A 25,968-nucleotide genomic window follows, 5' to 3' on the forward strand; every position below is an offset into this window, starting at 1 on the left:
CTTGGGAGAACATAAAGATACACACCAGCTGAGAACTGTGCCAAAGAAGTTAAGGGACAAAGAGCATGCAGAAGCTTTCCCAGACCACATAAGCTGAAATTCCATGATTGTAGCTTGCTGATACCCAAACACTTGCAAGAGATGAAATGGTATCAGGTGGAGACAGATACCATACAAGCAGTTCTCCGATTCTATCAATAAATACCCTGCATCTTATTCTCAGTATGGACACATGTTCAGGGAGGACAAGGTTTGATAGAGTCAGGCCATTCTGGGAAATGGCATCGCTCAGTTTCACTGTTTTGATATAATATTGTCATAAAATTCAAAAGAAAAATATTGAGAGATTGTAAATACCCTACAGAACTCATCTTTCAGCTTGAAATGGTGGGAAAACTACTGTATGATTAGAGAGCAGGAGGGTATGGCCAAGACAACAGTCAGGTCTCCAGAGCTATCCCAAATGTGGTATTAACTTTTTTTACTTCTTTGGCCTGAAGGATAACTTAGCCTCAATAGGTCACACCTAGATCATCGGGACACGTACTACACTACCTGATTAATTACAACTAGCATTTACTAACCTTTGGCTTTTTACACATAGTGCCTACAGAACCCATAAAGCATACTCCAGATTCATTGTTAAAGTCTATATATTACCTTGGTAAAATGGAACCTTGGTTTCATAGAAAGGGATGAAATACCAAAAGGTCAACATGTTCTTTCAGCTGGGTCTGATCGATAGACACCTGCCAGTGGGACACAGTAACGAGATGCTTCTCAACAGAAGAGACAATTTCTGACAGTTTGTTCCTCAGCAAGGAGGACTATAACAAACATAGTTGCAAGTTTGGTACACCATCTTAGCTAGCTAAAAATACCTCACTTTTGCCAACACGGATTTATACTGTGGCCACTTCCAGCTTTAGAGTATGCTTGTTTGGGTTTTCTCTTCCACTCGAGAACCGAGCTGGAAACATTTCTAGTTTTTAATCACATATGATAAACACATCAAAAGTACTGAGAAAGAGAACTACATCACAGACTGTAAGTAAAGACAAAAAAAATATGCAGGATTCTGTGGATTAGTACTGACCTGAAATAACAGTTTCTTCCAGCAGGCATTACTACAGCATTTTAGAGCTGAAAACTACTTTACCAGTGAATGTACTTTTTATCCCTGTAAGATAATGTCCTGGTAGCATCTGAGGCACAACAGAAACATTACCGTTCAGATTTTCAAATTTTGTTTTGTTTTGTTCTGAAAGGCTTGCTACTGAGGCCATGCCTACAAGGTGGTTCAAAGTAGGCTTGCAGCTTGCATGAACACATCCAAGGAAAATGTCAGCGTGCCGTGGCACAGGCAGTAGTTTAGGCAAGGCCACACAGAGTTCCGTGAGAGCTGACCACCTGCATTATGGGCTCACACATAGATGGTGCATCCCACATAAATTTCTTTTCTGCAGCAGATGCATTGTCAGTGTTTAAGCAGTCAAACATAAAGTTACGCCAGCTGCAATCACAGTACACAGGAGAACAGAAGAGATCATGGGCAGGATAAAAATAGAGTAGCTAGTGAGTAGACTGCTTTACATTATTTTCATTGTTAAATAATGTATGTAATTTTAAAATAATGTTGGCACAGCTTAACAGCCTAGACGCCAATCCAGCACAGCGATACTCTTTGTTTTGCAGATCTGACCAGTGAAGTTACTGACGGCAGGGGAATAACATTGCTCTGCCTGGAGAGAATCCATGGCTGGGAGGCAGCTTGCACAAACCAGCCCCTCCACGGCTAGCAACATTTTTCCCATTGAAATGCAATGTTGGTGTCTCTGTCCTGTTCCAGAACTATATACTGCAAGCAAAACTAGTTGGCACATCTGCTGATCTGCTCCTCCAGCACACATGGTTCAGGATCAGCAGAGGTGCTCCCAAATCCAGCACGTGCCAGCACCATGGCCAAGGAGCATGAAACTGGAGAGGAGGTGGAAGAGCAAGTCTGTACTAAATGAATGAGACCTAGCAGGCATCTGAAATCAAATCAAAGCAAAATGAAGTAGGATGGATGGATTAAAAAGAAAGCTTGATGGATAGTTTGATAGAAAGTTGATAGACAGTACATAGTCTGTGCAGAAATAAAAAAAAATCATAGGATCATAAGGTATTAGACCTTATCATAAGACCATTCTTGTCTCTTCAAGAATTTACAGCAACTCCTCACAGTTTCTTTGTAAAAAAACCGCACCTTTTAACCTTTTCAAATGCAAGTTGCTTACATGCATAATATATAGTATATGCTTAGCATTCATTTAGGGAGTTTGCTATTGAGAATTTTTTCTTTTGCTTTGATAACACTCATAATCTGGAAATAAATCTAGCTTTAAATCTTTTCAAAGAGAAAAACACAGTTCATTTACATGATTGTTCTCCCTATGAATCATATAATATACACTGAGAATCTGCTGGGGGGGGAACTATTCTCTCTTCTTGCACTATATTATATCTGTTTCTGCAGCAATAATTTAAAATGTTGCTAATGAAATCCTCTATTATTTCAGTTTTAGGAAAGAGATATTTAAATACATAGTTTCTGAAATGTATGGCCTTGGGAAATGTTACAAAGGTGTCACTGAAATCTTTGAATTAGGAGAAGCAGTATTAAAAAATAATATTATGCATAAATTCTGCATGTGGGATTTATTTTTTTTTTTTTTTACTAAATGCTCCCAAGAAATAATTCTTTTCTTGGATGTGGTGGGATTCTCATAAGCAGAAAGATCTCCAAAATCAGCCAGTCTTTGCCATCACACATCTATCCTTGTCTTAGTTACTCAGCTGACATTTCTACGACACCAAGAGGCAGTGTAAATAAAGCCAGTGTTTAAGCACAGGTAGGTCTGACACACCTGTGTTCATGGCTAAGACGCACGTACTTCTGCTGGAGACAGGAAGCTGCGCACAGCACAGTAATGCTTTGAGTGGTTTTGAGGCACCTTATGGTCCGCAAGTGGAGCATCGTGGTTACATGCTCAAGGTTAATCAATAATCAGAGCTAGGTGAAGAAGTTGTTACCACAGAATTACACAGGCAAGAGCTCTTGACTTTCATTTGCCTCCTATTATAGCATATGCACAGTTTCTTTCTGTCACTTGAGCACTTCTACCAGGTAACATTCGTTCTATTCTAGATGCAGGACATGTTGATGTCGCACAATGCCTTTTGCTCTCTTCCTATGCTACATAACAGTTTTCAAGGATTTCTGTGTTTTCAGTAAGTATTTGTGAGTAACTAAGTCTAAGGAGAGAGAGGAGTACAGGAGGATGGAAAAAAAGAACAAGTAGGCTGAAAAACTTTTTTTTTCCTCCCCCCAAAATATCCCCCATTAGAAAGCCAATATATAATTGCTGATCCCATAGGTCTTTTACCTTTAGTATAATTGTTTTATGAACTGAAACACACCATGTAATCATCACACATACTCAGGATTGTCTCACAAATAAAGACTAATAATAAAATACCATAATAACTGACTGTTTCATTCAGGACAGAATATTCAATAATATCTTCTTGTTACTGGACTTCTCAATTAGTTGTCTAATGCTTCAGGAAAATATCAGCTGATAAAACAGTGTGAAAATGCCTGACTGAATTTTAAAGTCTGTTCCTTGCCAGTGAGAAACCGACAGTATCTCATTCAACAGTAACAGACACTGGGCCTAGAGGGAGAGTAGAGATAAAAAAGAATTAACTCATCTGAATCTAGTCAAGGATAGAGATTGAATTTTTTCTTACATTAATTCTTCTATACACATTCCATACGGCAAGTATAGTGGAAAATAAAGGAAAAATAAGATTAGTTTGTGTAAGGTCTTCTAAATATAGAAAATAGATAAATGCTGTTTTACCTAATTGTTAGACACTGCTAAAATATAATGATTAACCAATGCAGTGTGGTGAGAGGAATATGAAGTAGGTTAATCATCTGAAGCTCATGCAAGCCATGTTAGCCTCTAGTTAGTATTTTCCACAAGGTATAAACATAATTTGAATTTAAAAAAAAAAGCTTAACAGAACATAGTTCTTTCTTTTCTTTTAAATAAGGATTTGGACCATAAAGAAATCAACTTTACCTTTTCTAAATTTCTGTGTAATCATCTGATCTGAGCTAGTGGCCTAAAATTGGGTAGTGTGAATGTTCCCCATTAGGCTCCAGAGAAGACAATGGTAAAGCTCCCACCAAGTTCTGAGTTCTTGGTCCAAGATACTAAGTACTTTGAAATTCTCATACAGATAGATAATCTCTGCTAAATGAGAAAGCTTTTATGCTATGCTATGTTACATGTATACGCTCTCCATTCCATGGGGATATAAATCCATACTGCATCAGTTAAGTCAATACAGCTAATTTATACCATCTGGGCATTTGACACAAAAAATAGCTACAAAATTATTTCCCAATGTAATATTCATAGAGATGAAAAGGAAATCTAAGAGGACAAAAACCCCATAATTCAACCCATGGCCATATGTATTGAAAAGCAGCATTTGTTTTCATGATTTTTCTTTTAACTTCCAGATTTTAAAAATTCCAAAACTCAGTTTTTTATCTCACAATTGTTAATAAAATGTATTACTGTAAGACTGAGGATCTGAAGTTTAGTGAGGAATAATAGAGTACATTAAATCTAATCAATCTTATGCAGCCGTCAGGGAAATTCGTAACAATAAGAAATTACCTTTAAAATACTGAGCTCTTGCATTATATTTATTTGTAGGAAGGGTGAGCGTTCTCTTTCAACTCCCTGTCTTCCCCAGGACTCTTTACTTTTAAAAATCTGACTTTTGCATTGCTGAGAATATCACATCCTTCATTTGGAAATTAAAAAGAGCCCACTTATTAAAAAAAATTTATTATTTTAGTTGTTTGTAAGTCCAGCATGGCTGATTTGGCTTAATTTTTATGGTTTCAAAAATTACTGGTTTTGTAAATTTTATAGCACTAAAGACAGTACTGAACTCACATGAGTGAGTAAGCTTCTTGGGCCAAAATATGTCTTGCATCTTCTATTCCTGAAAATCAAACTCAACAAAAACCGCAAAAAAAAATGTAATCACAATTGAACAAAAAGTCCCACTGTTATGCTAGTATTGAAACAAAATTGCTAAAAAAAGAAATCCACATTTTTATGCTTGCCTATTAGACTTAAATTCCTCCATCAAAACAATTAAGTTTGGGTAGTAACTCAGAGGGTTTTTGATCTACTAAGTACTAGCTACTGTCCTACTAATAAGTCATACATAAAATAAGTTACTTAGCTGTTGAAGCTTGTGAATGTGGAGAATAAAGAACTGAGCAGCTTAACAGTATAAAAGATATGCTAGAAAGGTAATTTTATGTGTATTAAAGGCAGAGATTTTCAGGTTATGTGGAGCGGTGGTGGGAAGGTAGGACAGAAAAATTCTACTAGGAAAACACCTGAATATCACAAAGGTGAGAACATCGCCTGTACAAATTACTGTTACTTGCTTTAGAGGGTTTTTCTAGATTTGGATCACCCAGCCAGCTTCTGAACATTCTACTTTTCTGAAGAGGCTTACTGTAACTTTCTCCCAGGCATTTATTTCATTTTTTCTTTTTTCTACTTTTTAAAGCTGAACACTTTAAAAGTTACAGGTTACACTGTCTTAAATACGTCTTGATTTTATACTTGTGGTTTTGGGGGTGGTGAGGGGAAATACAAGTGGCTAGGTAAGTTTACAAGTTTTCCCTGGAAGATTTGTGAAAATCTTTGTCTTTCATCCTAATACTATTTTTCTAAGAAAGGTTCTGATTGACTAAACTGACATCTTAGCAAAAATTAGCAAACCCATTTCCCATTGAGCTTTAGTTCCAGTTTAAATGCACATTCACCTATGAGGCACCCTGGGCTTCAAAGCTGGTGAATCAGCTACATGTGGCATATATAACCTCAGAATTCACAATATTTGCTATAGTAGATCAATATTTGCCCCATTTTCTGGAACAATGCCCGACTCAGAATGATGATGTTACCTTGTTGACTGACCCTGCTTTTTTTTTGTTGTTGTAGCTGCCCTATTCCTTACATTATCTTTAGAAATCAAAAGCAGATGTATTTATGAAGCTTAAGACATACACCTCCATAGCTGATTCTTTTCACACTTGTAATTTAGAGAAATTAATTCTTTTCGCTTTGTGAAAGGATATATGATTGCCATATATTCTCAAAAGCCCAAATTGAGTTCTTCCATCTGATACTGTGCTTTCTTCAAATTGTACATTTTTAAAGAAGGAAAGGAAGGTGGAAAACCAAGCAAGCTAGTTTGGATTTTATTAATAAACCCCCAAATTCTAGATTCTCAGCACACTGATGAAAATTAATTGTTTATACAATTCTTCTAAAAGTCATACAGGAAGATTGCATTTCTTCCTAGAAACTGAGTGATCCAGGAACTGATATAAATTTTCTAAGAATGATACATTAAACAAGATTCATTTATGTAATCTCATTGAAAAGCTTCACATTAGAAGATGCAAATCTTTGAGTATATTAAGGTAAAATTATGACAGTTAACCAGAAAATAGAATAACAGAATCATTAAGGTTGGAAAAGACCTCCAAGATCATGTAGTCCAACTATCTTCCTAGCACCACCATGCCTACTAAACCATGTCCTGGAGGGCCACATCTACACGTTCTTTGAAGACCTCCAGGGATGGTGACTCCACCACTTCCCTCGGCAGCCTGTTCCAATGCTTGACCACTCTTTCAGTAAAAAAGTGTTTCCTAATATCCAGCCTAAACCTCCCCTGCTGCAACTTGAGGCCATTTCATCTCGTCCTATCCCAAGTTATTTGGGAGAAGAGACCAACACCCACCTACCTACAACCTCCTTTCAGGTAGTTGTAGAGGGCGGTAAGTTCTCCCCTCAGCCTCCTCTTCTCTAAACTAAACAATCCCAGTTCCCTCAGCCACTCCTCATCAGACTTGTGCTCCAGACAGCTCACCAGCTTTGTTGTCCTTCTCTGGACACAGTCCAGCATCTCAATGTCCTTCTTGTACTGAGGGGCCCAAAACTGCACACAGTATTTGAGGTGCAGCCTCACCAGTGCTGAGTACAGGGGCACAATCACTTCCTTACTCCTGCTGGCCATGCTGTTCCTGATACAAGCCAGGATGCTGTTGGCCTTCTTGGCCACCTGGCCACACTGCTGGCTCATTACCAGCACCCCCAGGCCCCTTTCTGCCAGGCTGCTTTCCAGCCACTCTTCCCCAAGCCTATAGTGTTGCACAGGGCTGTTGTGACCAAAGTGCAGGACCCAGCACTTGGCCTTGTTGAACCTCATACAGTTCACCTTGGCCCATTGGTCCAGCCTGTCCAGATCCCTCTGCAGAACCTTCCTACCCTCGAGCAGATCCACACTCCCACCCAGGAGTGATTAGGCATGATTTATTTTCTGTTACCTATTCAGTTACTTACATACACCGCAACTCTCTCATTCTTAAGGAAGTCTCATGGCCTCCATTTTATAGAAAAGGGAGAAGCCCGGAAGCCATGCAAGGAACCTGAGTTTCCCTGAGTCCTACTGACCGGCCTAACTCTGTTAGAATTCAGACCTAATGGTTAACCATGACTTTGTCACTTTGAGACAGCAAACTCATTTTGAAAATACATCTACCTACTTATTCCGTGCTATTAGATGACATGAAAAGATCATGTTTCTGTTTATTATTTTCAGATTTTGGTTATCTTCCAAATAAGGTGGAACTTTTAAAATTAATTTTAGTGTGACCTGAATATGTGTGGTTTTAAAAACAGTTCTGCTAAAAAAAATCATGATCCGATTAGTCCCATGTATCAATTGTGACCATGAGAATTTCTAGAGACAACAATTTCTTAATTGCATGGGGTGGGTATGACATTAGTTTGAAATTAACTTCTTCACAACCTTTTGGCCTTCCAGAACAGAAAAGGGTTTGGTGTGAAGCATGCCTGAAGGCTTGGTTGGAGCTCATAGCTCCTCTGCCCATAGCATCTGTTTGCTCTTTCCTATCCCGCACTGTTATTAAACAATTCTCATTTCCTCCTCGCCACAGTAAAGATCAGGAGCATTTCGTGTGGCAGGTTTTACCGCCAGATAGGCCAGTGCCTCTGACAAGAGGAGGCTTGGAGGCAGGAGAACAGCAGAAGCGAAAGCATGTTGAGACTATTCACATGCTGTGGCTCTTAACTCAAACAGACCACGTATGCCAAACAGAAAGCGCCTGATTCAGTTTTCTGAGCCTTTCTACCTTTTTAATGTGGTCAGCTAGCAACTTAATGATCCTGATAAGCTTCCTGCTCCATGCCACTCACAGGAGGAGCAGGCAGAGAGAAGGAACAAAGCACTGCTCTTTCCTTCCCTGACACTCCAAGCTTTGCACCTTCAGTTCCCCTCCTGTAACTTTCACAATGCTAATCCTCTGTTGATCTCTTTCTGTGTAGCACACTTCAAAACATGATTTCTTGAATGCAGCGAGGGAGAGAGGATACATTGCATAAGGCTAATGAAATCAGAGAGAGACAGATCTTGACAGTAAGTTAAGGACATAATGTGGAGGTTTGGAGGATGCACCGTGTAAGAGACACCAGGATCAGGAAAGAGGGAAACTGAGGCTCAGATTACCATGGCAAAGTTCATCCAGCTCAGAAACACATATACCCCAGATGGCAGCAAACTGATAACGCAGGCACAGTTAACTTCTTACAAGCTACCAATTCTCATTTTACATACTTGTTTATACATAGCCCGTTCAGCCTTCATCAGCAGAGGTGTCTGAGATCTGTAATATGAAGGTTCATGGATGCATGAATATTTGAGCTTTTATTATTTTATCCAAACAGGTTTGTTCTACTTTAACCACAATGTAACTAGCTTTCAAAATATGATATTTGTCTTCAGAAGGCACAGTAAGGGGGTAGAACAGATACTAAATAAAATCTCACTAATTGAATGCAACATGGGAAAAAACCCGTATAGAGCACCACATGAGGGTAGTCAGAGATATAAAGGGAAAAAATTATTTAAGGCACAGAGATTAACTATTTGGAATTCCTACTAGCAAGCAAGTAAATTACTAATAGATACTGGTATTTCTCAAATACTTGCTAATAATTAATATAAGATGATAAAAGACATTTCAAAATAAAAAGGATTCAAGAAAGGACTTTTTATAAAGTGTAAGCATAATGAGCTTACACTTAATTAAGAAAAGACCCTCTAAATTTAACAGTACTTTTTAATCTACTTAAAAAGAGGCAGAAATATCAAACAATACATTTGAGATAGTTTTGCAGCTAACAATTGATCTGCGTACATATGAACAATACTCAGGGCAAAAGAAAATGCAGCCCATTGCACTATTGCACTACACAGATGAATTAAATACAATAAGAACTGTATTAAAGACTATGCCTAACAAAATTTCCCATCTCAAGCAGCCAACTAGCATGATCAGTTTTCACATCAAACTACAGTATTTCTGGAGCACACATTATCATCAAGATGGAATCAATAATGCTAAAATGGTGAAAAGAGGCATAGCGTCAGTCCTCCTTTTTATACAAAGGTTTATGAAAGTAATTAAAAAAACTATGGAAAGTGTGAGGATATTTAATTGTTCAATTGCATTAAAAGCTGTTAAAAGGATAAGTACTTTTTTCAATCGACAAAGCATCAGATGTTATTTATTCTTTCTACTGGAAACTGGAGACCAGTTGGTTGGATGTCAGCTATTGAAAAAATCATTGTGTGAAAGTTAAAAATGCCCACTGGAAAAGCATAGTTCAATTAAGCATAGTCTGCACAGATCAGTGAGAGAAGGTCATACTTTACTGACATGCAGGAGTACTGTGAAGATGTTATTGCCATGACTGATGAAAGAAATTCAGTAGATTTATGATACACTGATTTGACAATGCCCTGCCCTCAGAAATTAATGTCTGTAAGACAGTGTTAGGACATAGGGGATAAATGAGAATGCTAGTTAAAAATAAGAGGTGGAAAAAATGCATTTGAAAGCTTGTATTTTCAAGTTGTTTTGGGAGGAATTATGTAGGTCTAAATCGAACTTCTAGTACACCCATATTATTTGGTTTGGGACAAGGATACTGATTCTTTCTTTTTAAATGGCAACTGAATTTCAAGGGGATCATATTATCTAGATGAAACAGTAGATCACAATGAAAGTTTAGTCTATACAAAAGTAAATCCAAATAAAGGATATAGCATGCATACACCTTGCATAGTAGTGCCATTCAGAAATGAGATGTGAAAAATCACTGAGCAGTGCCCTTCTGTGTAACACTAAGGACAAGGCATCAGTATCTCATACTATCCAAGCTATGAAATACAGTGCAAACATGGACTTTTTCGTGTTATTTAAAACACTTAATAGGGACCAGCTGGGCAATCACTTATCACATGAAAATAATATTGCTTTATCCCATGCCAAAACCTGAGATCTTTACCAAGTGTTTGTTTGGACAAACTCAGTTGTAAATTAATGTTGTATACCTACATTCATCAGCTTTTGGCGTGCTTGCCTGGAAGATATAGCAATGTAAAATTATTTTTCATAAATTCTATCAGTGCCTCCTATGGAACAAAAAACTTCCTATACAAATATTAAGTTACCTGATACGACTTAGAAGAGCAGATCTAGTACAGAATTTTAAGAGCTTTTGATATCACAGGGAAGGTGTCATCTTCTATGAAATGCAGCAAGTTTTCCAAGTAATTGCTGAAGAGCTCTATCAGATCGACATTATAAGTTCTTTTAAGATTTCCCTGTAACTGAAACTTATGTTATCACTGAAGTATTTAAGTTACATAAAAAAGAATATTGATGTTTTCCTAGATGAGATTTGAGATGCTATAAAAAAGTAATAAGACTTATGAAAAAGACTGTCAAAGACAATGTTAAACTGAGCCAGAGAATCAGAAATCGTGAGTGCAAGAGATGAGCATGAAACTAGGATAAGGTATAACTAAAGATCGGATAAACATATGTATCTACAGTGATGGAACAGTATCACAAGATTTGTAGAATAAATTACAACTTTCATTTGTTTTTTCTGAACTTTTATTTCCCCTTGATCTGGCCTGAATGGAATTTTTTTTTCTTACCTCTGTGAAAAACCTTTTCTAGAAGGGAGACAGTCTGTCTCTTCTGGGTCATTTCTTAAAAGATGCTACGGTCCTTGGAGCTTTCAGCCCCGCTGTAGATACTGTACACACAGAGGGATCCTTCCCTAGTGAACTCGAGACTCCAGGCCCTAACATGCTTTACTCTGCTTCACAGAACGTAATGTGTAAACACTAGTCAGTGCCAGGAACCCTACACATCTCTGAAAACTGAGATTTCCAGATGGCAAAGACACTGATCTGACTCGGTTAGTAAGACAGTGTTGTAGAAGCTAAAGGAACTGGAGTAGATGGAGTGACACCCCAATCTGATTATTTTTGAGCAATGGGAAAGGTGTAGTTCAGGTTTTGGCAAGCACTCCAGCTCATTATCATTTTAACCAAGCTTTTTTATGTAAAGGTTTTAAAACAGAACCAAGTTACCATGGAAACTGATTGAAGCAGAGACTTACCGTAAATTCTTTTCTAGACAAGGATAACAGAACTGACAGGTGGGCTGTAAAAGGAAAATGAGTGCAATACAGAGTTAGGCATGATGGTCTGTTTTCTCTTCCTAAAAGTGTGTCTTTTATAGCTCTGCTTTATCTCTACTGTTTTCTACAGTGATATATTGAACGTATTTTAAAAGAAGCTCCCACCCAAATGAACCTTTTATTTTGTCATAATCCTATGTGCAAGGGGATGTACGTGCTCTAGAGAAAAGAGCTGAAGGGCAGGGCGCTCCACTTATTTCCCCAAATTATTATGTCTTGCCAGAATCATCAGGGAGGAAGAGCCATCACTCAGGAAGCGCATTTGCATAAAGTGCCCTTTGCTGCCAATGTTTATATTTTGCTCCTGAAATATGCTCTAGGTACCTGCACAGCACAACACAGTGCTCTTTTTGTACAATATGAAATAAGAAGGGAATAAAGTGGGTTTAGTGAAGAAATATCCCTTTTCCCTTTCACAAAAATTTTGAAAATATACCTATTTGCTGCAATCCTACTCAAAGTCAAAATGATTTGCCTCTGTAAATATCTTTCTTAGTCTGATGGATGATGGTAAGAATAACAGAGATTAGAGTACACATTCCCCAAAATCTGGTGCCAGAGTTTTAAGAAGGGAAATTGGCAGGGAGTGAACAACAGCAGAGCATGTACCTTTTTCCACTTGGAATAGTTAGCTGTCAGCACTGGAAAACATTTCAGCATATGAATATGCAGTATCTTTAAAATCTGTGTCAGATGTTTCTACCTGCTGTGCTTAATTTCAGAATCTTGTGTTATCATTAGAGAAAAGTAGTTGTCTTTTCCAATTTAATTTTCTACCAAAAGGAAGGCAGGAGAAGGGGGAGATTTTTACTTGAACTCACCATGATACTTTTCAAGCCTGAGGTTTCTACTGCTGGGTGCCAGGTCCCAGCTGGAGCTGTGTTTGTACATGCCCTCCTGACATAAGCCATAAAGCAATTTTCCTCTGGATTTTAAGAGGTTTGCTGTCACCAACAGTCATAGTTGGTCCCAGTGGGCTAGAATCACAATAGATAGTCACCTTTTCCAGCATGTTTGCCTTACAGCTAAAAGCAATGGCAGCAGCTGGTTTTGTTGTCAAAAGTAAATACACTCCTCACCCTCCATCTCTGCATTCCACTCCTCACTGAGGGGGGCGGGGGGGACATGCCAGATGGTTCCTGCTAACTCATCACAGAAAACATGGTATTTCGTGTGTGGCATGAATTTCCAGGCAAATAAGAATGGTTTTCACTTAATATCCTCCCTGTGAAAAGCTGGACACCGTATTAAACACAGCATGCTCTAAGGAAACACATATTACGTGTTAAAGTACATGAAGAGGTGATTAATGGCAGAAGTCTGTGATAAATGATGCACAAGCTACCTGTTACTTGTCATAAGCGAATTTTGATGACCATGTTTATTACACGTAAAGATTTTTAGCAGTGAGACAAAGGGACACATGGAGCCAAATTCTGCTCTTTGTAGGCTAAGTTCATCTTTGACTCGGGGTTCTGGCCACTGTATCACATCTGTGTCTCTGTGCCACAGAAGGCTGCCCGGCCAGGCTCAGTGGCAGGCAGGCTGATGTGCTCCTTGAGACTGAATGCTCAAGGACTCCATGCATTAAAGGGCAGAACCATTTTTGTAATTTAAAGAAAGCCATTTTAAGTATTTCTATGCTTTTTGTCTTCATTCTGACAACAATCCTACTGGAAAAGCACGAACAAATACGGCTGTTGTCCTTCCAAAAAAAAAAAAAAGAAGTTCCCTGTGAATGTAGAAATTATTTTAAAGATGTGCTTTATATTTTAGAAAAGATGTCCCACGAGTCTACAGTTTAATTAAATTAAAATACCTTGGCACCACTACATGTTCCCAAATTTTAATTACTTTTCATACCTGCTTGTATGACAAAAATATGTCATTTCAAATAATCATGATCAAATTCCCCACACAGGTGTTTAAAACTATCTTGGATTTAACTAAGGAAGTCATAGGATTAGAAATTAGAATGTTGGAAATAGCTAAGTTCATAAAACAGGATCATACAATTTGAATTTATGGACTCTTGCCTAAAGGCATGATGGTTCAAAAGCAAAAGGTGGGGAAAAGATGCACAAGAGATGGAGAAGGGACTGTTACGAATTAAGGAAAAGCCAGGAAATAAGTTTTGTCAAAAAAAAAAACAAACCACCAAAAAGTGACAAAACAGAAAAAGAAACACACTAACCTCCTTTAAATTGCAATTTAGAAAATTGCCATTTACAATATAAGGATAATTCTTGCAAGCCAGATCAGAATTCTGTGAAAATCACTAAACCCTGCAGAGGTGTCTCAGACAGGCACCTTGTTGTAAACTTCAAGATCAGGCCTGAAAGAAAACAGATAAATGCTTCAACTAAACCTGTCTGTGGCACTTCTCAGTATGGCTGGTCACTCTGAAGGCGGTGCTTGGGCTTCCAAAGGACAACTTGCCAAACACTCATAGTTTCTCTTTCTCATAAGCCCACGTTTTGTGCTGTAAGACACCTACATTATTTCTATGTTCATGTTACCACATTTTTTTAAATTATATAAATAGATTTTGTGCGCAGATCTAAGTGGTTAGCAATTTAAAAATACGGCAGTGTTCACATGTGCCAACCTATTGCATTAGAACTTGATCCCAAGTTTCTCATTGTTCTATCTCTCTTTTCATGGAAGATAGAAGAGTAATAAAAAAAAGTCTTTCATTTACCCATATGTAACTCACGGATATTTGTCAACGCAGGTTTATCAATATACAGTCCACACTGGTTTCATATGTGACAAGGAGGCAAGCAAAGAGTGGAGAAGAGCAGTACATATGATGCAGATAAGAAAGAAAGAAAAATTAAGGACGGAAAGGCAGAGCTGTTTCTAAAAAAAATCAGGTAAGGAATTCAGGTGCTTCTGTATAAAGTGTAAATTGTACAAAGAATCGTATTGAACAGTTTATGTTTATCTTGTCCTTCCTAGTATTTCTGAGGATTACTGCTATATGTGTCTATGGACATACATACACACACACATATATCCTACTTACACTCACTCACACAATGAATTTTATTATTGAGCAAAATCACCGTTATCCTCAGTGAAAATATTTACTATACTGGTGGTTTGGCATTTCTTTTAGTAAAATCCATTTTTGTATTTTATTTTATTCTGTTTAAGTAAAACACTGTTACAGTTCAGAGTTCTCAGACCTTACATTATCCTGTCCTGGTCTCTTGGGCTGCAGAAAAACAACCTCTCCCTACCTCTCCCTTCTTACAGTGGTGACAGGTGGAAGGTTCACGCAGAGCTTGAGTACACATCTATTTCCTAAGCCTGACTAGAGAGGAGTAAAAATATATTTACCAAGGAGCAAAGCTGCAAGAACAGTGAGCAACAATTCATCCTTTGCTCCTCTGCTCCCCTACTTTGGAGAAAAGTTTCTGTACCGCTTGTAGTGACACAGTAGGACTGTGGAGGCTGTACGTTCTCTACAGCCTAAAACAAGCTGGGAAGCTAAGCTAACTGCATGTTACATGATGCAAATGTTCGTAATGGAAACATTCTCTTAACTTCTTAGATATACTTAACTTTTAGAATAAATTGAAATTGCATTTTTGCTACAGGTGTAAGATGGAAATGCTCATAACTAAACATTACATACCTATCTGCTTAATCCTTACCTCTCCCTTCCACTTACAAAACTAAAGCTAACATGAGATGCTGGTATACCAACACACGTCAACTATTAAGAAATGGTTACTTAGTGTTTCACATTCCTGAGCAACATCATCAGCTTATCACATCCACTTAGTATATGTTCAAAATAGAATACCCTTTAGAGTTTGGCCTTGTGGGAGAAGTGCTTTAACCCTTCTACAATATGCCTTTCACTTTCATAGATCAGCATCTAATGCTCCCAGACAGCACGTTTCAGATGACTGACTCCAAACCTATGGAAATCCACTACTGGAATAACACACTCTATGAATTCCCAGGAGCTTTACAGAAATTAAAAATAAACAAACAGAAATCCACAGTGAAGCCTCCCAAACTACATAAAACTCATTATTACAGTTACATCATGTCAATTATATGCTCTAAAATTAATGATAATGAAATATTGTGTCCATGCTCACTTTTTGCTGTTTGGTAAGATTACCACACATAGACATTCTGCCTATTCCTTTGTATGTTACTGATTCTTGCAAAATGACAGCTTCTGTCTTTATGTTAAAAAAAGGCTAGAGTATCAGCAAGGATGCCTCTAATGGGAGAAGAAGCATAATACAGCTAGAGTTTCTCTAGGACGTGCAATATTCATCAGTTACAAACTTGGGAATATCATATTGTAAAAGCAACATGATAAAAGACGTAGTTACAGTTGATTCAATTTGCCATACGACATGTTTTTATTTTGCATTAACTTGGGAAGCGAAAGGAGAACAGAACACACTCAAGGTATATCGGATACTAAACACAAATTGTATAGTTCTTAATTATAGCAATAAGGTCTGTAACTGAAATGGAGATGGAACTAAATACAAGAATTGAATGTGAGCCATACTGCTCTCCAGCTACTGAAAAGTAATAAACTCCTATCAGGAATATTTAAATAGGAAGAAATTGTCAGCTACCATATGTAAAAGCCTACAGACACTCTCAGAGCAGGTTGGCTCAAAAGTCAGCAAATGCTATGTGCAATGCTACACACGTTACCATAATACCATTTTACATTAAAAAAAGTTTTACATGGAGTAGGCTGGAGAAAAATTAAATGAGTAGTCTCTAAAAATGAGAGTTCATATGCACATCTATTTTATTATATATATTATATTATTTCATTATCATCAAATGCATTATTAGAATAATAAGGGCAGGTGAGTATTTGCTGAAAACAATTAAAGTAAAAGAAGCCTAAATTAATTGTGTCAATTTGGTTTCAGGGTAAGTGAGCTATTCACAGGGCCTAAGAAAACCCAAACCAAACAACATCTCCAAATTTAAAAAGGCTTTCCTTTTACAATATATCAGAATTCACAAGCCGATTGTTATTAACTTGGCCAAAACTTAGCCAAGATTTCAGGCAAGTAGGTGCAATGAAAAAATCTTTTGTATTTCATGTGACAGTATTTGCTTGGTAATTCAGTTCTTCCCACGCCAATAAATTGAGCTTCACCCTGCACTGCCATCTTTGGAGGTGTAGTCTGACTAAAGCAAAATCCAACCAAGGTCAGATGAAGATAGCTTCAGGAGCTATTATTCAGTCACCACTTAAATTTTAAATGACAAATTCTGTGATACCAAATAATGGAAATGTACAGGCTTGCATCTTCTTTGAATAGTTTGGCTCTAAACACCACAGTCCATTAGATGAGGCATTTCAAGATCTGTTACAGGAACAGAGTATTTTAAAATTATTCATGCTAATTGTGCAATACTTCAGATGGCATCTTCAGAGCTATCATCTATTCAAGTGTTTATTTTGAGCAGCCAAAAAGTATAAGCTTGTTCCCTTTAGCCAGATCTTTAGCAGGAATAAATCAGAGAAATTCTAGTAACTCTCAATATTTCCTATTACGAGTTATGCATTTTGCTTTTCTGTTAGCTTTTACCAGCTATTAGGAAGATAACTACTTTTTTTTTTTTTTTTTAATAAGTCATCGAAGTGACGCAATGTCATTTAAAGATAACACAGCCTCCTGGTAACATGAATACATTATCATGGCTGTATGGCCCCTGTAAGCTTTGCCCTCCTTGCATTCACTACCAAAACCCACTGGGTACAGTTTACCAGTCTCAAGGTTTGACACTTCAGTGGCTTACATTCCTAAATACTTGCAGCCCTGCGATGGCAGGAGGGGTGCAACTGCAATTGTTGTGTGAATTACTGCATCCGTTTCCATTTCTCAGCTAACGTTAACACCAACTCATGACACATTTTTCACCATATTATCAAAATCTATCAAGTTTTCATACATTTCTGTCTGAATGCTACTTATGCTCATTCCACACACTATCTTCTGTTCCAGCCGTAAAAAAGGCCAATGCAAAAATGACTGATGTCACTAAATTAGAGTTATTATTCAGTGAGCAAGAAGAAGAGGGAAGGAGGGAAAAAGCCAGTTCTCGCTGTTGTACTCAGGGGTGTTCCTCCCTTTTAAGTTAGTAGGAATCTTGGATACGTTAACTGACAGCTCAATTTTAAAGACTCCATGTTGTAATATTTGTATATTTTTTTCCTTCTAAGAACATATTCAGTTCCATACTAATGAAAGATAACTAGTGTTTGATAGAATTAGTGTTTACCTTACCCTAATAAATTGAGAAATTACAACTACATTTTAAACACTTTGATTTCTGTTATTCTGATAAACTGTTACCTTGACAACAAGCATAAATGAATACATTATTTCATAATAAATTTTCAGTGCCGCTGTTTTAAATTGGTTATGGAAAAATAACTTTAAAAAATACTTAGTAATTTCAACTGAAAAGATTAAAATGTTTAATTAAATATCATAAATGGAACGTCAGTATGAATTCTTCAACCTAAAATCCTGTCGTAACATGGTCATTATTAATACAATTATTTTTTAATAAATTTACAAACTATTCAAGTTTCACATTGAACGAGTCAGGAAAACATCAAGAAAAGCATCACGTTCCAAAGTTCTCTCATGATAGACAAAGTTTTCTCTGCTAATTAATTCATTTAGGCAGTTAATTTTTTCATTAATTGATCATGACAGTATTGTAGTAGAATATTGATTACTTTAGATGTGTACACTTTTGAAGTCTTCAATTAGTTTAAGAAAATGCAGATAGGCCAAAAATTTGCCATGCTTCAGATGAAAAACGTTCAATTACATTTAGAAGGAAAATCACAAGTAAAGTATTTTTATCTAACCACAGTTTTTAAATAATCAAGGGTGAATGGTGACAACATCTTAAGAGAATTTCAGAGAGGACAAAATCTTGAAGACATGACCTATTTAAATAGTACATTGTGCATTATAAAACTGTACTGTCAGCTACGCATCCCGGTTTTAGTGAAAATGCAGTATTTAAAAATTTGGAACACCGGTTACATAAACTGGAATAATAAAATTGTTAGTGTGGTCAGCCTCTGACTTTCACTTCCACAGGCACTAATATACTCAATGTTATAAATACACTTCTACTTGAAAAGTTGAAAAACAAGCAACTGCTCTGTGCTTTAGAGGTGCGTAAGACCTAGCTGAATACAGTTTCTGTACTTCTGTTAGAGCTTCTTTTGATATGTATTCAACTGTCAGTTCTCATATGCTTCTTCCAAAAAGATACTCTGCTGGATATTTGCAATATATTATGAACAGATGTTATTCCTGCTCTGTTGATTCATGTTAGAAGACTTGTATCTTTGACGGATTATGAAGAATGGATGAAGAGCACAGTATAGTAAACAAAATATGTAGGATTTCACTGCTTCTTCTAAATGAAGTTATTCACAACAGATTATAGACCAGTGCTTCCACGCTATTGTCATCTAAGTCTATTTATGCCATCAAAAGCTGACACTTTCAAGGCAAATGACTGGCGAAGTCTCCTATCCTGTTCACCCAGCATGATCCGTATTTGCAGTAGTCCAGAAGAAACCTCAATATCACTTGAGAGCAAGGACCAGAGTATGCCCTAAATGGTCCAACAACGCTATTTGTAATATCAGAAATTTTTAGGGGTATAATAAGTAGATCCTGTTCTGCAAGCATGGCTTTTTAACTGCCATGCCTACATTGCATGTTTGGCCAATCCACTCACTGGTAAAATACTGAACAGTTTACTATCCTTTTATTCCCAAAGACGTACATGTATGTTTTTGATATGCTGTGCAGGTTCAAAAAAAAAAAAAAGTAACCAATTATCTAAAGTAAACAACGGAATCTGAAAAATGAGCAAGATTAAAAGTATAGAATGACTTTTTCTGAGCGAGTTCATTTTATTTGAATGTCCAGGCACCTTATTTACACCCTCATCTCCAAGAACACTTCATCTCCTGCTCAAGCCTGCACCCTAAAAGTAACATTAAGTGCTTTCCTGGAACAGACTAGTGAACTACATGCTCAGATGATCTCTATAATTTCTTGTTTTTAAAGCCATGTGACTGCAATAACATCATGCTAGCAACAAATTATGTTACAAATTGTACATAACTGTATAGAAATAAACCTGCAAGGTATCTAAGTTTCCATCAAAACAGAATAAAGTGGGAGAGCTTTTTTAAACTGGAAAATACAAGACTAAACATTGTGCTTAGAATGAAAATAGCATTTTGTAATTCCTTGCTTAGCCCACCAAAGGACCATCTGATTTCTATGAAGTGTATTAAAACATAAGAGGTATCAATTCATTTTTGCTGTTTAGAATACTATTGAATTTTTTTTGACATCACAGATGACAGTAAATGTGATTAATGGCTGCTGATAATTAGAGTTTCATTCCAGTGGTTATTGCTTGTCAGTAACAATTAATAGCTCCTCAAAAACCCCGTTCATTTCACAGTATTAAAGAATGATAGCTTGGGATTTATGCTAAACTAGCACTTTCAATTAGATTTTAAATTTTATAGTATGTTGACTAACATTTTATGGTTTTATAATAGCAGTGATGGTTTATTGTTGTATAGTAATCACTGTAATTACATGTATGCTTATCTAGAGTATTACAATGTTGATAGATGTCATATTAAAAATAGTCAATTGCATTTTACCATTTTTTTAAAAGTATGGTGAGTTTTGGTCTTTATCAGTAAAGATGATTTTGAATGTCAGTTACATAGGTTTCGTCCCAGTATTTGATAGGCAAGATGCAATGGTTAAGGGATGCAAAAAGAGTTTAAGTTCCTTGGTATCAGGCACCAGCTGGTATGGCACGTGGCACAGCCACCCAGTTGCAAGTCTCCTACCTACAGGTGGCTGGGCTGTAGATAGAAGGCAGTAAGTGTCTCATCTGACCACTTCCAGAAATGTAGGAAGAGAGAAGGGGAAATCTTTAATAAAGGGAAAGATACTGATTTTAGAGAGTCCCTGAGAAGCATCCTCACCTTTGGCCTTTTCTCCAGTAAATAACTTCCTGCAGTCAGAAGGAAAAAAACAAACAAACAAACAAACACAACAGGAGGGGAGCAGGAATCAAGGACTGGCACAGAGAAGCACACAGGAGAGAGAGAAAGGTTTGTGTAAGATAAAGTAAAATAAAGCTGACTGAAAACATGTCATCTCAATCAGGACAAAACAGTGCACAGAGTTTGACATGAGAGACTGGAAAAGGTATAGTTCTTTTCTGTGACAACATTAAACTTAACTGAGCAAATTTATAAATTTCTTAACTGAGAAACCAGCAGCCTCTGAAGTTTAACATGGTTATAAGATAAATCTTGAAAATATAAGTATACTAATAAAAATTCTGGCCCTCAGGAAGTCAGTGCATTTCTAACATCGACATCTGTAGTGTCAGGATCTGAGTCATAGATTGTCTAATAAAGTTCAACAAAGTGGAAAAGGGAACAACGTGGAGAAAGAGCTTTGTAAATTTAACTTAATTACTAAGGCACATACTGAGTTCACTTGCATAAGTGCTTTTGCCTAGGATTCTCCTTGACTTCAATTTTTTGATGCAGAGAATACAATTTGTATGAAAATACTCTAAATAAATGTTTCTTCTGCTTTGTTGTTTTTATTTCAATATGTTCTTAAAATTTACTGATAATTTTGGTTATTTTTCTAATTTAATCTTATTTATACAAATTGTCTAATGAATCTCCCAAATAAAGAAAATGGTAGTAATTCAGTCTTGTAATATTCTTCCAAACAATGAAGTTATCCTAGTGTAAAACAAGGTAAGATGAGAATCTGTCCTGTGAAGCACTGAATTATTTTAGCAAACTAGGTTACGGAAAAAGTCAACATTGAAAATTATTGTGAGAATTCTAACAAAATTCCAAGTCAAAACTGCAGCCCTTTGCACGTTCCATTTTATATACAAATTTTCCTTCCAGTAACAATCATTTCCAAGTCAATGCCAACTCTGACTGAAGTCAGTGAGAACAGGAGCAAGACCTTTCTTATTACTATTTGATTAGTTTATGCAAGTTTGCAAAAGCAGAAAATTACTGCTGGTGATAGGGGAACCTCAAAAGATATACTTGCTCGTTTCATTGGAAATATCATAATGTGGAAGTCTGGGTGATTCTACAGAGATATGTAAACATTTTTGATGTATTTGAATCCTGGCCTTCAGACCATCTGTTCAGAAATATTTTTTCTTACAGTTTCATGGTACTGCTATTAGTTATTTCTTGTATATTAACACATAGTGGCCCTAATTAGTATTTGTTCTACTGTGGCAGGTTCTGTATAGACTATGGTGAAACCAAGTTGAGAATAAGGTGGGACTAAATATGAAAAATAACTAGCTTATGGGACTAAATACAAAAAAATAACTAGCTTTGCAATTCCCGAGGTAAATTTTGGCTAAGTGGAGGTTAGGTGTTATTTTAGGACAACTGTTTTTCCTAAAATTTATTTTCAATTCCCAATGTTTAGTTGGAAATGAAAACACACAAAAAAAACCCGCCATTGAATAAATTCACAATTATGATGTAAACCATCATGATTAAAGAGAATGAAGTATACAGTACATATGTCAGGAATCTGATACAAAAGGACAGAGTTAAAAAATGCAATTCTGTGATTGCATGCCATCCTACCTCCAGGTCTGCTGTCCTTTTACCCATCCCATGTCAAAAGGATGGTATGAGCCCCTGCTTAAGGAAGGGTTTGGGCTGTACGCCACCTCCCTGAGTTGTCTCAGCGCTATATCATATGAGGAAGCTGGCCCCCCAGCACACACATACATATTCCATATACACTCACTATATGGTCTCCTGGCTGCTGGACAGAAATCCAGATGATTTTATTAAATAGTACTTCCTCTAATTTTATGCTTTTTCCAGTCATTCTTTGTATTTGATAATGAACCCAAACAGTAATGAGGGACTTGCAATAAGCATCCTGAGTAAAATCCAGCGCCTTGCAGTCAACTGAAATTTTGCCATTGACATGAATGAGGCCAGAATTTCTGCCATGGCCCTAAGCCTATTTCACTTGAGGATACCTTACCAACCCCCTACTCTTAATGTATGATAAAATGCAATAATAATTTTACTAGAGATTAGTATCACAGTTATGTACAGTGTCATTTCAGTTATATTCATTGCAGTCATTTGCAGTTAAGATGCAACTGGTAAAGAATTTTATCCAGTCTTCTGGAAACATCATATAACTGCAGATCTTATTCCTTAATACTGCGTCGCAGCTGTGATCTCCACCAGAGTACACCTTGATTTCCAAGTGACAGTGTCAGTTTGCTTTTACTGTCTGAGACAGTACACTAATGGGTATTCGGTGGTGTGGAGAACACCTTTATAGTCATGTGACTTTAAAGGCATCTCTTTCAAAAAGGTGTTATTACTACAACTTGGTGCATTAGAAGGGTACTTTTCATTGCAAGTGAAAGCTTTACCTTGAGATTTCTCATAATCATTTAGAATTGGTATATATGGACTGAAGTTCAGACTTTGTCTAGCTGTTAAGCATAGTAAGGTTGTGCATGTGGTGTGTGACATGAAATCGGGATTATATTTCATCCTCCATGTTAAATTTGGACTTTTTCTCCTGGCTGCAAATATGGTATCTAATGTATGTGTTTGGGGTGGGGCGGGAATATTGGAAAACCTATGTTAGTGAGTCATCAAAGTTTTAAGTTACTGAAAATTTATTCTATTGTTAGACAGGAGTCTTTTGATCAGGATTCTTCAGAGATACTCCATCCTCACCTTCCGATAGTCTTAGAATTGCCGTGAGCAGAAGCTACTTTTTTGTTGCCATCCTTTTCTCATAGAGTCTAAGATGTTGGATACAGAACCCTTTCAAAGATTTTCTGAATGATGATGCATAGGAACACTTTCTTAATTAGTTCAGATGTTTTGGGTACAAATGGTTTTTAACAGAGAAATGTGCTGCAAAATCCACATTGGCAATGCAATTACTGTTTTCAAAATGTAGTATTTTACAAAACACCTAGGGGAACTAGACTTTTCCTCTGAGAAAACTCCAGGGGAATGGAAAAACCAATGCATCTGAGCAGAACAGGGAATGACAAAGCCTCATTAGCTGTCCTTTTTTTGGGTGTAGATTCTAGCTTCTGTGTGCCTTTCTATTTAAGTACCCAGCAGTTTTAGTGTGCCTGTGGTCTTTAGATAATTAAAATATGCACACATTCGATAGCATAAAACTCATCAGAACATGCATGCAAAAATTTAGAAACCAAGACCCAGTTGTTTGCTGCTTTGAAGAATTGTTTCCTCTTCTTTTTTTTTTTTTTTTTTTTTTTAATATGAATAGCACCTGCAAGTATTGAAAACAGCAAATCCAAGGAGAACATAAGCTATAAGCAGAAAGGAGGAATAGGCCATGCAAGTACTCTTTTCTTAGGATGAAATTGAGGTTGTCTGATTATGTTTTCTAAACTCAGCCAAACCTTCTGCTTGAAAAGCTCTCACTAAAGCATTAGCTACTCCAGCTTTTCAGGGGATGTTTTATATTCTAGTGTCTCTATCCAGAAAACTACTTGTATTATTATGAAGTGAAGTGGGAATAAATTCCCCAGCGTGCTGTACTATGCTCAGGAAGACTATATTTAACATCAGAAATGAAGATCATCTTTTACCTTTCCTCTAAAAGCTATGGGTTTTTAGAGTTTTGGGATTTCCTGCTTATTTACTAATTATAGCTGCAGTGCTGGAGACTTTAATCTAATTAACAGAGGAAATAAAAAACTTTTTGTTTTACTGCTGCTATCTTTACTCTTGCACTTTGTGCCTTCATTCCTGAACTTCATGAGAAGCAGGATTGTTTTAGTTTACACTGCCTTTGTTAAAAATTCTCTCTGTTATACTCCTGCCTTACACACGAAAAAATAAACTCAAAGAAGAGTTTGGCTACAATTTTCAATAGAAGGCTCACCAGTATTTGCTATAATTCCACAGCAGGAAAGACCACACAATTATACTAAGAAGGTTCCTACAGAGGTCTATATCAGAGCTTTTATATTCATATCATTTTTATGCTTATCAGGTGCATGGATTTCAAGCATTTTCCTTCCCTGACTCGTCCTTCTTACCTTCTATAACTTAGGTTTAATAAGCAGGAAAAAAACCCCTCTGAGCTTTTCTAGCAGGAGATAATTGTTCCATACTCTCTGCAGTTTCCTCTCCAGCAGTATAACGTACATCAGTTGCTAATGCTAATTACTTTGTGCACTTGCAGTTCAGTCTCCTGAGGAGTGAAATTAAATTTTGTGGTTTTAGCCTAGGAGAACATGAACTCAAAACACACACACTTAAAAGTTTTTCTGAATGCTAATCAAAGCAGTTCCTTGGCACACGGGACAGGGAGTTGCAGGCCTGACTTTTATTCCAGGTGGCACTGGACTTGACGTTCACTGACTCGATAAATGGCCAGAACTATTTCTTTGCGCCTAACACTGACAAGTGTGCACTTTGCTCTCAATGAAAGACTGTTTATTCACTCCAGCAAGAGGTTGTACGTACCACTATAACTAAATTATTCAGTAATTCAATAAATTACTAATTCTATCTGATTTTTGCTTACATTTGCCTGAAACTAACAGTCTGGGCAAGAGACAACTAACCAGCCTTGGAGCACTGTCAGTGCTGGGAACGTAACACTTGAATTCATTCATCCTGGAAAGTGAAGGAGTGCATTGTTATCCTTGTTTGCCCAGACTTAATTGGATAGCTAGTATTTAAATGTGTGCACTAGAGAGAAAAATTTTGGTTTGCCCATTTTTACTAGAAATATTGCTAATCCCTATGTGTATTGTGTAAATTATGCCCAGATATGTCAGAAAACACAATAAACAGAACTGTTTCGAAATATTTCAGTGAAAGGGGTTTATCAAGAAGATCTGTTTTCATAAATGAGAAGTATTTTACTGTAGCACTTTGAATTTTATGAATTTTCACTGAATGGAAGTCAGGTTCATAGGATCTTTTGTCTGGACTCCTGACGGGTTGTCCCAAGAGATCCAGAAATTTTTCAGATTTTTTTAGTTCAGAGCAAATATGATGTCCTCAGAATAATTGGGATCAATTCTTGCAAAATGGAAATTCTCTTCTAATAAGCTT

The 25,968-nt window shown here is 36.8% G+C and overlaps 1 protein-coding gene across 2 annotated transcripts in view; it reads left to right on the top strand.

The window, feature by feature from the left end:
* The window catches only part of B3GALT1 (beta-1,3-galactosyltransferase 1), a 207,367-nt gene that overhangs the window by 81,540 nt on the left and 99,859 nt on the right, over positions 1 to 25,968 (top strand). The window contains exons 2-3 of one of the 2 annotated variants that reach the window (XM_086750867.1): positions 14,476 to 14,617; positions 23,550 to 23,618. The gene's annotated coding sequence lies outside the window, so the exon portion shown is untranslated. The remainder of the gene's footprint in view (positions 1 to 14,475; positions 14,618 to 23,549; positions 23,619 to 25,968) is intronic. The other variant, XM_086750866.1, reaches the window with a different exon arrangement.

Source organism: Chlamydotis macqueenii, chromosome 6 (assembly GCF_036417535.1).
Source record: "Chlamydotis macqueenii isolate bChlMac1 chromosome 6, bChlMac1.mat, whole genome shotgun sequence".
NCBI classification, from domain to species: Eukaryota; Metazoa; Chordata; class Aves; order Otidiformes; family Otididae; genus Chlamydotis; species Chlamydotis macqueenii.